The 13,964-nt window shown below is 41.3% G+C and overlaps 1 protein-coding gene across 5 annotated transcripts in view; it reads left to right on the top strand.

Moving 5' to 3' along the window:
* Positions 1-13,964, top strand: part of LOC122793310 (protein RUFY3-like) — a 1,534,975-nt gene that overhangs the window by 1,464,767 nt on the left and 56,244 nt on the right. The window lies entirely within an intron of this gene.

Genomic DNA, 13,964 nt, shown 5'->3' with positions numbered 1-13,964 from the left:
ATAAACCAAAACCATAATAATGATAAACTTTCTTCAGCCATCTTCCTAGACCTTTCCAAGGCCTTTGACATGGTAAACCACAAAATGCTCTTGCAAAACTTAGAATCAAATTCCCTAGATACCCAGACCACACAGTGGTTTAAATCATATCTGAATGGTAGACAGCAGGCAGTCCTTTGGAAAAATAACCTATCCACCCTTCTACCTATTGCACTCGGAGTTCCCCAAGGATCCATCTTAGGTCCCCTCCTATTCTCCTTATTCATTAATGACTTGCACAAGGTTGTACCACAAGCTACCTGCATTCAGTATGCCGAGACTTGACCCTAATATGCTCTGCCGCATCCCCTGAAGAGCTATTGGCTTTATCCCAAAGTACTTTTAATGCAGTTGAAAACTGGCTCCTCTATCGCCATCTTATACTAAACCCCCAAAAACTAAACTGCTGCTGTTCTCTCCATCTCGCAGGTCCTCCACTCTAACCTTCTCTGTTAAATCAAGGGATGGCACTATTATCTCACCAGATCTCTCTACTAAACTACTAGGAAAAATAGTTGATAATAACCTGAGATTCAACCAGCACATCAACCATACAATTAAAACAGTTAATAAAAAACTGGGTGCTCTATACAGGATCAAACTCTTCTTAACTCCCCTAGCCAGAACTACTCTTGCCCGCATGCATCTACTCTCTACACTTCTCTATGCCTCTCCCCTATTCACAAATTTGAGTAAAACTGACCTAAATAAGTATACGGTCTGCTATAATTACATTGCCAAATTTGCCACTGCTTCTGCCCATAGAACTCACCATTGCCTTAACCTAAAACTACTAGGATGGCTTGAATTACATAATCTACTCCTGGTCAACCAACTAGTCACAGCCCACAAGATCCTTTACCAGCCAGAACACACACCTGATCTTAAAAGTCTCATTATCACCTACCAGAACCTCAAAACTCTCAGATCCTCCAACAAAATATTAGCTCTCACACACTTAAGGCTAACAACTCAGCCGGGGACACTTTGTTTACCAACTCTGTTGGTAAAACATGGAATTCTCTACCTGCAGACCTAACCTCAGAACCCTGTTCAGCCCTATTCAAAAGAATCTTATTCAATACCTGAAAAAATGCTGGCTTTGTCCTTGCTCCACCCCAGACTAATCTCTCCCCACTTTCTTGGCGTACTCTTTCTCCTCAGGGTCTAGCCAAAAGACTCTGAACAAACCAACTGATTAAGTAAGGGCTAGTTCCTCTCCTTGTATATAAGCTGCAAAGATCCAAGAATTGATACATAAAGAATAAGGAATTGTGTAATGCTTGTACTGAAACCTGGAAGTGAATTTATATATATATATATATATATATATATATATATATATATATATATATATATAAAACTGAAAAGTTTTTATCTCGATTGTCTCTAATTGAGAATGTGTAATATGTAAATCTGTACCAGTCTTACTAGTACATGTCTGTCCTGTGTTCATCTATATGGAGCTTTTCTCCCTGGGCCTCATCTGAAAATGGACATATATCCAGTCGGACTATCCCGGTTAACAAATGTAAAATAAAATAAATAAATAAGAGAATTGATATTTTGGCCTTCATTACCAAAAGACATTAATAGAGTTTTTTTCTTCTTGTTCAGTATGCAATAGAAGTAGACCATATTTGCAGAGAGAACCGCTTCATCTAAGTCCAATACCTGAACTACTTTGGTTTACTGTAGCAACTGATATCTTTGAGTGGAACAATCAGCACTACTTAGTTTTGGTAGACTCTTATTCAAATTGGTTTGAGATTGATTTACTACCAAACTTAACCCCATCTGATGTTATTACCAAGTTGAAATGTCATTTCTCAGTTCATGGTAGTCCACACAAACTTTTTTCTGACAATGGTCCTCAATTCCCTAGCCAGTTGTTTCAGAAATTTGCAAAAGAATGGGACTTTGTACATGCTAGTAGTAGTCTTGAATATCCTCAGTCCAATGGTCTAGCTGAATGAGCAGTACAGAGTGCAAAGCAATTACTTGAATTTAGTGTGACAATACCAATGTATTCTTGAATTTACTTAATCTCAGAAACATACCCTATGATGATATTCTTGGCTCACCTGCTGAAAGACTACTTGCCAGGTAAACTAGAACTACGCAACCTATTTTTTCAAGTTTGTTGCAGCCTAAGTCTAAAAACACTAAAACCATCAAAGTTTAATTTTTTAAGAAGGGTAATATCCAGAAATCTAGTTACGACAGATCAGCAGATTACTTCATCCATTGAGGAAGAAGAGACTGTACAAATCCAGACAACAAAAAGTTTTGATCGAATAGGACAGATTACAAGCATCTGTGCAGAGCAGAGATCTTACTTGGTAAATTAGGAAGGAGTGGAGTTTAGGAGGAATCGCAAACATCTTCTTCCTGTGCCAGAATCATCATCATTGCAATCACAACATTGTATCTGTGATGCAGACTCTAATCCAAAGAATGAGTCAGACACTGTTTCCAGACCAGAATGTGTTCAAAAGTCTGAGTCTTTTCCAGAAAGTGATTCGAACATTCCACAGGTCAACCATTTTGCACTAAATGTCTCAGTTGCTAAATTTTATGTCACACGATATGGATGAGTGTCTAAACCAAGTGTGAAATACGCAGCAACGTGGACATGATTGTACATACCTGTATGTTTAATATTGTATAGTGCATGCCTATGGATTACTTGTAATTTCTGCATGCCAAACAGTCTCATAACAATTGCATGGTCTAAAAAGAGGGAGGATGTAGATCAGAGTGTAAAGTGCGTGTGCTTATATCTTTAAGAAGCATGCAAGGCTGTATGTGCATGCATATAACCCGCACACGTGCGCAACCTTAGTGCCATTTTGAAGGAGCAGCTAGAGAAGTGAGCATGCATGATCGTAGTCATTAATTGTATATGTTACTTAAGTTTCAGCTAATAGTCAACAATAGTAATGTGTTTGCATATAATAAAAGTGGCTTGAACAGAACCCACGAAGACTTGTTTATTCATATCCTAACACAAAAGCGACAACATTTAAAAACAATGAGTGACAAAATGAAGGAAAAACATGAGCACGTTATCAAACATATGGTGTAAAATGCGTAGACTTTAATGAGCTATTGCTAAATTCTACCACACAAGGTCATTTAATTTGGATGCAGAAAAAGGGGCATGTAAAGTATGTGCCCACTTTCTTTAAATTATTGTGTTGGTCATGTGGCATATTTTTTCTGTGAACTAGACATCTTAATAAAATCACTTTTGATGAGGGGATTCAGAAAATTTTGTGATAGGGTAAATCAAACCAGAAAACGAGAATATACTTTCAAAAACTGGGACATCCTAAATCAGGGCTGAAAATGGAACATTCGTACAAAAAAGAAACAGTTGCGAGTTCTAGCAGTAAACTGTTTCTCCATGACTGGATTACAGAAACTGGTTAATGGGATTGTGGAAAAAACATGTGCTTCTCTACAAATGCTCATCTCAAGATTAAAACTTTGTCTTCACTGTACGATACTCTCTAAATACTCTCTTAAACATAATATTCTCAACCTCTCACTGAAATGACAAAACAGTTTTTATGCTTTCCTGCCGCCTGTACAATCCATTAAGCTGCACATGAAAATCTTTGAATGTGTAAATATAACTACTAATTGTGTATAAATATAAATAGAAATGTAACTATACTGTGTTTGGCTGGAACTTAGTATAATGCAATATAAGCAAATGAAGCTTTTCTCCTTGGCCTTCACTTAAAATTGGTATTACCCAGTTGGACTTTCCTGGTAAACAAAGACAAATAAACAAATAAATAAACAAACTGTGAAGAAAGTATGGCAGAACACAAAGGTGTGCTGCTCCCACTCTTGCTACTAAATTTGATGATAGTGATATTGAAATGGTGGGAAGGTCTGAAGCGATTTCAGAGGAAAAAAGTATAGATAGTCCATAGTATGTGAAAGCTACATTCTGCTAATGCACTTATTGGCTAAAGATTTTCATTCAGATTCTGTAAGTTATCAAAGTAAAGACAGCCATGAGGCTCCACCATGGAGCTGAGCAAAATGGCTGTGTGAATATTTTACTCCATACACAATATCTGGGGAAATGGGGAAGAGTTTTATGTGGTGGTAAACATAAACTGCAGCTTTGGAATCATCATTTTGTGGTAAAAGTCATGACTGACCCAGAGTCACTGAAAAGGAAAAATGGAAAATGGACAAGTTTTGCGAGAAACTGGATGTGATGACCAGTGAGCTTGTGGTTTTAAAGTAGGCTATTTGTAGACTGCAATAATAAATTTGTGATACAGTATCTGTGGTAACATTAAAGTTCCAATGTAAAGAGAGTAAGTGGAAATACAATGGCCAAAAATATGGTTATAAAATGTAACTAAGGTGCAACAGTTAAAGTTAAATGAGAACAATCTGGAGACTAGTCCCCACCATGAAACTGTGTGTGTAGTCAGTGTGGAAGAAGGCCTGAAGGTGGTGCATTTATGGGAAAAATAGTTGACATCACTATTAAGGTGGCCCATTGGCATAGACTGGCAAGTAGGGTACACTATTTTATTCGCAGAGTATAAGGTGAAAGTCAAAGATAGCATTAAGATTAATGTCTTTCTCTCCTATGCACAATGCACAAGGTTCAACCCTAGCCTCTGGCCAGTGCTTGTCTGGAATTTACATGTTCTCTCTGTATCTCTATGGGGCTCCTCCCACCCCATAAAACATGCTGTGTGTGTCCACCTCAAACTCACCCAAGAATGGGGTTGTGGGCAGCAGTACATAGATCTGGTGCCTATTAGAGGAAGAGTTGAACAAGGCAACCACTTTGGACAACAATTGTGGTGGACATAGATAGGTGAACATGGGTCACAGACTGCACGCTATGTCACAGCTAGTCATTTGCCAGTGAGCAAAATTAGCTCTACATGACTGGGTCACAAGAGAAAAAAAAACTGGGCATGGGTGTTTGTCAGTGATAAATTGATCAAGGACTCAGCCTTCTGTAACTTATTCCAGGGAAACATTGTAATGTTAGTCGGTATCAATCTGTCTCTGTTATCCAGTTTGCCTACCATAAAGCCCAGCAGCCCTGCATCAATAAGTTACTGGCCAGTTTGTGTCCATTTGCTAAGCTTGGTTTACCTGGGATAGCTGTTTTGAATGAAAGCTGGATGTGAACTCAATCAGCTTGAGAAACATGAACTAAGAATTGTTATTCAGTATAGGTTCACTAACAGGATACAGCTTGGAAGTGGATGACATGATGGTAAGAAGGAGGCTGGACATCCGCTGTGTCCTGGAGACAAGATAGAAGGGCAGTACAGCAACATCACTTGGTTTGGGATCCAGATTCTACTACTTAGGAAGAGGACAGACTAGAACTGGTGTGGGAATTGTGGTGAGGGAAAGGCTTCAGAAGACAATGAGGGATGTCACTGAAATTAATGAGAAACTCATGGCAATCAGACTCCAGTGTAAGGACAGGCCAGTATTCATAATCTCAACCTATGCCCCAAAGCAAGCTTGTGATAATGATGAATAAAGTGCATTCAGGGCAGTAGTTGCAGGACCTACTGGACAAAGCAAGGCAGCATGAGTTGCAAGGCAAATACAGAAAGATAAAGAAGATAGTCAGACACCCTGCATAAGAGATGCCAGAAACAACCTGCTCACCAGTCCACAGGATATCAAAGGCAGATGGAAGGAGTATTTCCAGCAGCTTCTAAATGAAGAAAACCCCACAGAAGCTATACTGCCACAGACACAGCTTATAATGAGAGAAGAAGAGGAGCTCACCCTAGAAGCAGTAAGAGCAACACTAAGGAAAATGAAGTCAAGGAAAGCAACAGGCTCAGATGAGGTCACAGCAGATGTGATAAGGATGCTGGGTGAGGTAGGGGATAAATGGCTCTGGAGGGTACTAATAGCAGTGTGGAGAGAAAGATGTGTCCCAAAGGACTGGAGAATAAGCATACTCATGCCAGTGTACAAGAACAAAGGGGACATTCACAAATGTGGGCAGTACAGAGGTATCAACAGCAATAAAGTGCATTCAGGGCAGTAGTTGCAGGACCTACTGGACAAAGCAAGGCAGCATGAGTGTAGGTGTACTTCAGGGTTCAGTTCTGTGCCCATTGCTACTCATACTGGTGATGAGCAAACAGGCCAGAGGGGGACAGATCGACAACATGAACGTTCTGGAGAGGGTGACTGATAAATGGATACCCAGAGTAGTAGAAAGTAAGATGGGAGATGAGCAGTTTGGATTCAGATCAGGATGCAGCACAAGTGATGCAATGTTTGCAGTGAGACAGATGTTGAAAAAAAAGCTAGACATGAGGAAAGAGTCCAACTGGGCATTCCTAGACTTGGACAAAGCATATGACAAAGTCCCAAGAAAGCTAATTTGGGCAGTACTGTGGTGGCTCAAAGTCCCAGAAACATTGGTAGAATTAGTGTAGGCTATATACATGTATCCAATGTCTCAAGTATGAACAGTGTTCGCTCTCACAGAGGAGTTCCCATGAGAGTAGGTGTACATCAGGGTTCAGTTCTGTGCCCATTGCTGCTCATACTGGTGATGAGCAAACAGGCCAGAGGGGGACAGATCAACAAAGTTGCTGTATGTAGATGATGTGGCATCACAGGCTGACTCTGAGCAGGAAGTTCAGCAAAGGATAGGGGGATGGAATATAAAACTGAAGGCACATGGTATGAAACTGAGTATAGATACGACAGCGGTAATGGCAGCAAATGGGGGGAATTAGAAGAAACTGAGAACTGAGATAGAAGGGAAGACGGTGGAACAGGTTAACAGCTTCAAGTAACTGGGAGGCGTGACTGAGGAAAAAGGAAGTCTGAATGAAGAGGTCAAAGCTAGAATCAGAGGGTCTGCAGCTAATTGGCACAGAGTTACAGGGATAGTGAGTGACAGAAGTAATACATATGTTTATTATAAACTTGCAAACAAAACAGTAATCAAAAACAACAACTGTACATTAGATCAAGCAAAGAGTGTACATAAGCATAAAACCCTATTGCAAAATACACACAAGTATTAATAAACTATGAAGCTGTTAAGCATTTGGAATATTGTGACCAAAGTGTTTTATGGAGTCTAAGAATACTGAGACAGCCAGGATTTTAAAAGACGCACTGAAAAAGTCAGTGAAAATGGTTTTCCAGTCCTAGCTTCAGTACAGCGACTAAGCCATAAAATATGCATAACAGCAACCAGGAGAAAGTCCACATGCTTGACAGAATCGTCCCATGTGCATCCGTAATTTCTGTAAAGACATTTTTTGATTGTAAATGGAAAAAGCTGTGGCAGTTTATATTGATGGGGTAAATAGTCCATGAAAGACTAAACCCTCCAGCAAGTAATAAAAAACATTGAATCAAGACAGATGGCAACAGCTGAGATGACACCCTGACCCCATGCAGAAAATGAGGGAAAGGGAGTTGATGATGATGGGCAGCAGGTGAAGGAAGACCAGGGCACTTAACAATAAAGTACCACAGCTATTTTAATGGTTTGTAGCTGTTGAAATTGCCAGTATAAAGTATGAGCGTTATGAAGGCTGAGAAGCATAACAGGTGTCTGAGGGATTTCTTTGTAACCATCCTCAAAAGGAAGATAGAGTACAATGAAGTAATATATAAAGTGAGACAGGTGGACAGCTGCCAGAATGGTGCATGTTTTATGTGGCCCATTACAGGGAAGGACAAAAGCTGGATACATAAATGCCCCCGAGGAGGTGCACAAATGAATTACAAAGATCATTGTCCTGTGAGTCTGCTGTGTCTGTCAGTATGGTAAGAGGATAGAAAGTTAGTCTAATGTAGACTGTTCTGTGGATGATTATTTGAGGGTAAAAGCAGCTACAGTTACCGCTACAGCTATATCAGTTCCTGCTGCATGAGGTAGGGAGGTACAGAAGTAGAACATCAAAAGCAGAGGTGGGTCACATTAGCTGAAGAACAGTAAGAGACAAAGCAATCAAGAGAGAGTAATTAAAAGAGTGTTCCTAATTAAAAGGGCAGTGAACAGAAAAGGAGGCTGTGGGAGAGTTGGAGGGATATAACAAAACTGGTGGTGGCCAAATGAGCCTAGAACAGAGGAAAAACTATTAAATTTGGCCTATTGAGGAAGAGTGGTAGGAGAAAGGTGTGACAGAATGAAACAAGAGCTTGGAGACATTAGCAAGTGGGTCAAACAAGAGTTTGACTTGCAGGAGAAAAATAGGAAACTGCTGAAGGAAATAGGAAAGAATGAATGCGAGGGAGCACAGTACTGCTAGTAAATGCTGTTTTATCCTTCCTTACTTTTTTTGTTGCTGTTGTGAGAAAGCATGCGTGCATCAGTAAATGGCTGTTGAAAGGCCTACAGGAGCAAGAAGTAGTGAAGAAAAGGGTTTCCATGTGCATGAAGTATGCAAGTTGTAGTGAAGGGGTCAATGAGAAGAACGGTATCAGTGTTTCTAAACGGATGTTGGTAAGGGGAATGCAGGACACCTGCCTGTATGAAAGTTCTCACCTCAAGTTTTGTATACAAGTACAAACTTACCAGAATAGTGGATATACCAGGCTGTGAAACTTTCGATTCTGACTTGGAAATATGTTATTAATGGGCTGGTTCTCAAGGGAGGGCGAAGGGAACTACCTGGAGTATTAATGTGTCACCTATTGTAGCCGTAAAAATAATAAGAGAGGGAAAATACTACCAGAGACATGAATGCATTTACATATTATATGTAAACCATGGTGAGCTGTATCACTGGAGACATTCCTCTCATATCACATCAAGGTGCTTGTTAATGTTTCAAGGACAGTAAGTATAATTCTGGCAAACGTGGGATTCTAATTGCAAAGAGAGAAGAGCTGTATACTTACGTCCAAGGCAGCAGCATTCCTCCTACGTCAGACACAGCAGTCTCAGTAAAAGTAGGTATAAGTAGTAGGGGTGTGAAGGACAAAAGAGTTAAGCCCCCTCCCCACAAAAATGATTTAAAAGATTTGACTGTGAGTTTAGGCATATTCTACATTTATCACAGCAGTTTCCTTCTGTTTTTCAACTTACAGAACTCACATGTATGGGTGTCTCAGTTCTTATAGGGGATCTTATGGTCATACAGAAGATACATTTAAACTTTTATTTTTGCATAAAGGAAGTCATTCATCAGATTCGTATTGTATTTCTGTATCTTTCATTATTTGTAAGCAAGGGTTTGATATAGTAAAATATTTTTTCCTAGTGTCTGAGGAGAGAACCTTAAATGCATGTGAGATAGAGAGAGAGAGAGAGAGAGAGAGAGAGAGAGAGAGAGAGAGAGAGAGAGAGAGATACAATGTAACTTGGAGAGAGATGTGGGGGTTCATAGGTATGTACTAGGCTAATGGCCCTGGAGCCTTTACAAGCCTAGCCCACAAAATTGCCCTGGCACCATGCCACCCGATGTTACTTCACAGTGCCTCTATCTAGTAGGGCAACTGGAGTGATCCCTGGGGTGAACTTTTTGTTACTCATCCACTCGTCGAGATTTCTCTTGAAGAGGGCCAGCGAGGTGCTTAGCTTGACATGTATGGGAAGTCTATTCCAGAGTATGGGCAGTCTCTGGGTGATGAACCTGTCCCTCCAGCATGTTCTACTGATTGTGGTAATGAGGTTGTGATCTCTGGAGCGCGTGGCATGGGGGATTGGGATTTCTTTAGGCATAGCATTTCAAGTGGGGCTGGGTCAGACATGATTTTGTAAGTCAAACAGAGATCACCTCTAAATAGACGATAAGGGACTGAGAGCAGCTGAAGTCTCTTGAGTCTGTCCGTGCAAGACATGTGCCTAGGATCCTTTTTGTGAGGTACTTTTGTGGTCTCTGCAACTGTTGTAGGTGTCTGGTCAGGTACATGCCAAATGGGGAGTTATATTCAATGATTGATCTAATAAGGGATGAGTAGAGAGGGATGATGACCTCTTTCTTCCTGGATGTGAAACCTTTGGTTATGAGCTGTGCCACATAGAAGGACTTTCTGACCAAAGGGACAATGTGGTGGTCGAAGGTGATGTTGCTGTCAACCTGGGTGCACAGATCGCTTATCTTATCCCAGTGTTCAGTGGGCTCCCATCAACTTGGTAATTAGTGGGAACTGAGTCTTTTCCAAATGGAATGATAACGCATTGGCATTATGCTTAAGGCCATGGTTCTGACACCAGTTATTAATCTCACTGAGACCCTTTTGTAGGATGTCTGCATCACTTGGGGAGTTAATGACTCCTAGCTTGAAGTCATCAGTGAACTTGGTCAGCCAGAGTCCATCTGTGTTGGCCTGGACTTCTGAAAAGTAGATGCCAAACAGGAGAGGGCCCAGGACCAAGCCCTGTGGGACTCCACTTGTGACTTGTCGACAGTCTGACTTGGAGTCTGAAAATTTTACTCTGTGGGGCCTGTCTGTGAGCCAATTTGCAACCCACCTAGTGATATAAGCATTGATGCCTAGTTTGGTGAGTTTATCAATGATCCCCGAGTGGGGAATGGTATCAAACGTCTTGGCCAGATCGAGGTAGGCTGTATGCACTGCCTTACCTCATCTACAGCCTTGGTGACTGCCGCCAAGAAGTCAACCAAGTTCAGCAGGCAAGATCTCCCCTTGACAAAGCCGAATTACATGGGGTCAAGAGTTTGGAGATTGCCTATATCTTTGTTAAGCAGGTCCATAGCTTTACATACCAGACTTGTCAGGTTAATGGGGTGATAGTTCCCAGGGTCTGTAGTCACTCCCCCTTTATGGAGTGGGATGACTGTAGGAGTGCGCCATTCTTTAGGGACAAAGCCAGAAGTAAGGCTGGGATTGAACAGGGCACACAGGTGTGGTGCCAGTTCATTTTGTAGTTCATGTAGAATGCAGCCAGGGATATTATCCAGGTCCCATGGATGCTGTATTCTTAGCTTTGGACAATGCAGCTTTTACTTGTGCTGCAGAAATGTTGGGTATCAGGCTTTCTCATAGTATTATGAAATAGCCTTTTGGGGGGGGTAAAGTTGACACTGAATCTGTCGGCCAGTATGTTGGCTATATTTGTTGGCTCAGTATAGGAGGTACCATTGTGCAGTAACTCTTGATATAGTTATAGAAGGCTTTGTGTTTGTTTGTGGTTTCAGCCACAATTCGGCCTTCATAGCTGGCTTTAGAGGATTTGATAAGAGATCTCAAATTTTTGTTGAGGTTGATAAGGGAGGTTCTTCCAGTCTTCACTTTTTTATGCAACAGTTTCTTCCTTTTGTTGTAGAGTTTGTTGATGGCTGGGGACCACCAGATTAGCTTCCTTTATTAGGAGGAGAGCGTCTTGGTTCTACTTGGTATGGCAAGTTCCATGGATTTGTGTACCTGCTTGTACAGTGCATTGGTGTATGATTTTCAGTCATGCAGCTATTTTCTATTGGCATGGGTGCTGTGAAGTTGGCCACCTCTGTTTTTAAGAGCCCAAAGTCAGCTTTGGAGAAGTTTTTCCAGGTGGTCACCTTTGCGGGGGAGTAGGTGAGATGGAGATTTCCATGGTGATCAGTTTGTGGTCAGATTTAACCAGGGAGCAGTTGACTATAGGTGTGGAGCATCAGTCTCCCATGTTGGTAATAATCAGGTCGAGGATGTTGCTTCTTCTGGTGGGGGTCAGAATGAGCTGGTCCAGGGCATTGGAACTGATGAATTCCAGGAAGCGTTGAGCCAGTACATTGGTACGTGAATAATTTTCCCAGCTGATGGAAGGGTAGTTGATGTCACCCATTATGAGAGTATTTGGCTGGACCTTGATAGATTCCAGGGTGTTTAGGAAAATGGAGTGAGTGTCTAGGGACATAGTTGGGGTTCTACAGCAGGCTATGACTTGTATCACTGTCTTACCCAGTGTTAGTTGTACCTGGAGAATCTCTGATGCATTATGCTGGGCTACCAGTTTAGACGTGTGCATATCCTTTACAAATATGGAGACACCACTGCCTTTGGAGCTTCCGAACCTATTCTGGGGCCGAAAGGTATGGAATTAGTTTTAGCCTGGGAGTGTAGGGGTGCTTCCTGCCTCTTTAAACCAGGTTTCCATCACAGTACAAATGTCGACTTTCTCCATTTTGAGGAGAGCTTTGAGCGAGTGCATCTTGAGATTTAGACTTTCAGCAGTGAGCAGCATGACCTCAGATTGCATTTGTTTGTAGCTGTTATGGTGGAAGTTTTGTCTTTGGAACACTGCCTAAATAAGGCACTATGGGGGCTGGCAAGAGTCTTAGCCAGTAGCTGGAATCCCAGGGGTGACAGATCCAGGCCATCTCTGGCAAAGCACAGAGGTCTGTCTATTATGTCATCCCAGACAGACAAGACACCAGATCCCCTTAGAATGACACCAGAACCTTTGCCAATTGTTGAAGTCAATCATTTTCTGCTCGTACTGTGGTATCATTCTGGGTGACGGTAGAATATTTTATTTTATTTTACATTTGTTAACCGGGGGTGTCTGACTGAGCTGAAAAGGCCCTTTTTCAGCAGAGGCCCGGGGAGAAAAGCTCCACAAAGAAAAATTACAGACACATTTAGTTATTTAGACATGATCAGTATACACACAAATTACAAGAGACATGGTTTTACAGTGGTATGCGGCACAAACAGTTACAGTGGAGAGAACAATCAAAAAAATATTAATTTTAAAAATAAAGGCAAGTAATAGATTTGTGGTGTACGGCTGAACTTTGGAACGTAGGTAGAATACATACATAGTACACAGGTACAGTACATACATTGTAGATTAGCCAGTGTTTGTGAGTAAGATTGAAAAACTATCATCAATTGCTCTAGATTTAGTAATGTATATGTTATCCGCTTTCACTAGCCTGGGGAGCAATCATGGCACTGCCAACTTTGCTTGAGATGTTGCCTGATGAGGTCTTTAAAGGAGGCTTTGGATGATGTGTTTTGAATGCTAGTAGGGACAGAGTTCCATTTTTTAGCCACCAAACTACTATATAGTGCATCTCCAAAGCTAATGTAGCTGTTGGTGACTTCTAGTAGTAGTTTGCTTGATGATCTAAGAGGCCTTTTGGCTGAGTGATGTTGTACTAGGTTTTGAGGGCAGGACACTTATTGGGGAGGTAATAGATAGAATGACAGAGGCAGAGCTGATTGTAGGTTAGGAGGTTGGGCAGTTCAAGCCAGTGGAGCTGTCTCAAAGCAGTACAGTGATGAGTTCTATATGAGCAATTTGCAGCAAAGCGGGCAATTCTGTTATAGCAAGCTTCCATTTTGCTTAGTTCAGTTTTGTTGAGATTAGTCAGAATGGGAGATGTATAGAGTAGGGTGGATAGAAGTTGGGAGCGAGCAATGGCTGATCTTGTGTTGTTGGTAAGAAATGATTTGATACGGTAGAGTGACCCCAGTTTGGCATGTACTTTTTTAATAGTTAAGTTCAGATGACTGTCAAATTTTAGGTGGGAGTCTGCGGTTATTCCCAATGGCTTAGCCTGTGCCACTGGAGCAATTGGAGTAGCATTTGTGGAGTAGATAGTGAATTGACTGCTAGTGTTTTTGTTAGAACTGGTTATATAATCATAAGCTGAGTTTTCTTTGGATTGAGGATAAGTTGGGCTTTGGTAAGGTAGTTTTCAATGGCAGAGAATGCTAGTTGAGTTGTTTGCAGGAGGGTGGGGATGTTTTGTGCAGCACAGATTAAGGTAGTGTCATCTGCATACTGAATTATAGATGCATGCTGTGTGGAGGTGTGGAGGTCATTTGTGAAGACTGTGAATAGTAGTGGTCCTAAGATAGAACCCTGTGGGACTCCTATAGTTATTGGCAGCTGAGGAGAGAGAGAGAGAGAATTTTCCCATTTCACAGCTTGGTACCTGTCAGTTAAGTAGCTTTGGAACCAGGTAAGAGTGGAATTA

The sequence above is a fragment of the Protopterus annectens genome, chromosome 2.part0 (genome assembly GCF_019279795.1).
Source record: "Protopterus annectens isolate FY-2018-M chromosome 2.part0, PAN1.0, whole genome shotgun sequence".
Classification (NCBI taxonomy): Eukaryota; Metazoa; Chordata; order Ceratodontiformes; family Protopteridae; genus Protopterus; species Protopterus annectens.
This window is presented reverse-complemented; position numbering and strand designations above follow the sequence as displayed.